The sequence below is a fragment of the Scylla paramamosain genome, chromosome 49 (genome assembly GCF_035594125.1).
Source record: "Scylla paramamosain isolate STU-SP2022 chromosome 49, ASM3559412v1, whole genome shotgun sequence".
Taxonomy (NCBI): Eukaryota; Metazoa; Arthropoda; class Malacostraca; order Decapoda; family Portunidae; genus Scylla; species Scylla paramamosain.
In genome coordinates this window covers 2,517,033-2,520,000 of record NC_087199.1, presented here as the reverse complement: position 1 = coordinate 2,520,000, position 2,968 = coordinate 2,517,033, and positions in this window count along the sequence as shown.

The following is a 2,968-nucleotide window of genomic DNA, read 5'->3' as shown; positions in this document are numbered from 1 at the left end:
GTAGTAGCTTTAGTGATGGTAAAAAATATTAGTAGTAGAAGTAGTAGTAGTAGTAGTAGTATCATATAGAATATTTAAGGAAAGGAAGAAAAAGGAGCCAGGCTGATAACAAAGAAAAAACAAGAAGAAATATAGAAAGGTACTAGAAGGGAGAAGAGGATAACAGAATACAAGGGAGAAGTATAAGGTGATAGGGTGCTGGAAGGGAGAAGAGGATGACAGGAAACTTACAGCGTGTTACGGGTGCCAGAAGGAAGGTGAGCAGGATGACAGTGCGACAGAGAAATGACAACGAAGAAAATAGTGTCATTGCTGGGAAAGATTGTACAAGGAGGCTGCAAAGTCGGTAAGTAAATACAGTAAGATACAAGAATAACACTAATTCTTTCTTGTTATATTTATTTTTCAGCATAAACCACCCCACTATTACTATTACTACTACTACTACTACTACTACTACTACTACTACTACTACTACTATTGGCATAGGACAAAATTGCAAATAAGAAAGTGAAAAAAAAGTAGAGTAGAATACCATCGAAACAATATTAATACCGTAAAAAAATTTTATAGCCTAAAAGAACGGTTATGAATATAAAAATTTACTTGCTTCTTGATTACGTAAATGAATTGTTGTATATACTTTTGCAATCACTAAAACTTTAGAACAAGAAAATTAAATTAAATTGTAAGCTACAAATTGTTAAATTATGGTCTGACCATTTTGAATTTAGCGTTTGGGCGTTGTCCTTTCCAGGGATTCCCCGACCTGCGACACTGCCGAACCGTATACTGGGCCAGTTATCGGATTACAGCCTGTGATCATCACGCTTCCTGTACACTCTCTCTCTCTCTCTCTCTCTCTCTCTCTCTCTCTCTCTCTCTCTCTCTCTCTTCATTGTGTATTTCGTTTAAATGTGACAGATTTCCTTTTAGAGATGATATTTTCCTTAAACTATGATGTTATATTTTTATTTTTTAGTTACGACTATTTTTTTCCACTCTACCATCGAGATAAAAGTAAATGTGTGTTTTTTTTATTTATTTATTTATTTTTATTTTTTTATAGAGGTTTCCCCTGGAGGCGTAATCCTCTCTCTGATCATTAGTCAGGCGGCTCTTCATGTGAACTTTCAGCAATGTCGATGTTCAGAGAATCCAGGAAGTGATCCACCGCTGTGTCTTATCGCCATAGACAAATCTTGATTTATGGAGAGGAAGAAGGCGCGGAGTGATATCCCTTGGTTTACAAGACAACTGGGAAATAACAATATTCCCAGTTTCTGTTGGGCCAGTCGCATGGAAAATCCCAATCACAGAACATTGTAGATTAAGAAAAAATATGCTAGAACTGATAATATTATGTATTTTGAGAGAAATTCTTTGTTAATATTTAAATCCAGAAATGATTAATAAACAGTGTTTTGAATCCAGGTGTACGTGTGACCATTAACAAAAATGTTCAAGATAAATTTGTGAATGTAGAATGGGTCTAAACTATTAAGGATATCACAAAATTAAGTCATGTAGTTAGGCAGAGGACTAGTTTCTGTGGTGTACGGCGCCAGTATATATTCCTGGGGTACAAGATTTCGTAGCCAATGACAGCAACCCGCCAGACCGCCCGGAAACTTTGTCTTTTATTGTCGTTCTGTTTTTCACCAACCTTTATCCCCATCTCCCACTATCCCACCTCTTCCATCCCCCCAACAGTGTTACCCTCTTTCTAAATGAACTGTTAAACTGTTAAACTGTTTCGGAGGCAGACACTGACTGACATCGTTGTGCGCAGGTACGTTCATCAGGCCCCGATGCCTTGGATTGCTTAAAGGTTTTGTTCTTATGAAAATAACCATTCTTGTGCCTTCATGTATTATTTGTGTGAGAGACTGACATCGCAGTCCACAGAGAGAAGGCTGTAAAATTTCCTTTGCCAGTTAGTTATTATTTATTTGTTTATTTTATTATTATTATTATTATTATTATTATTATTATTATTATTATTATTATTATTATTATTTATCTATTTTTATTAATTAATTAATTAATTTTTATTTATTTATTTATTTATTTATTTATTTATTTATTTATTTTTGAGGGGGTAGGAAACAAAATTTAGGATGTAACCAAACTAGGGTATTTACCCTAGTTTGGTTACATCCTAAATATTGTTCTTTGATAAGGTATGAGTGAAACACCAGTGATACACACACAAATGAATGTGCCACCTACACAACCATGAAGTTTTCTATCAACAATGAAGGTGAGCCCGTGAGGCGCCAATCAAGTGTTATAACACCGTCATTTACATTGTATTATCATGAACTGATTACTTATCATTGCTCACGGTACAGGAGCTAACAAAACTCAAAGCTAACACAACTAATCTCTAGAATATCATTGTGAATAAGGAGAGAAAAAATATTTGAAAACTTTATTAGTTATTTAGAAATTAACTTCAATAAAACTCAATCTGGTTGTCACGGAGTTTTCCAGTGCCTTACAGACCTCCTGCTACAACGCTGCCATATAAAGCAAGGTTAAAGTTATTTGCCAGAAACCATCACTGGTGGTATATATATATATATATATATATATATATATATATATATATATATATATATATATATATATATATATATATATATTAAAAACAGCTAGATCAAAAGGACATTTAACAAATTAAATCAAAGCAAAGGTACCTTCCATACTAACTTTAAATAAATACCCCAACATTTAATTAAAACTTTTCATTAAAACAGAAAGGAACATCAACACAACATTCACGCACTAGCCACCCACCAGCGTGACACTACTACTACTACTACTACTATTACTACTGTACACTAACTAATAGCAATCAAATCCTCCTCCTCCTCCTCCTCCTCCTCCTCCTCCTCCTCCTTCTCCTTACGATAGCAAATAGAAACACCGTAGAATATTAGTTCATCATTGTGTCTTTATTTTA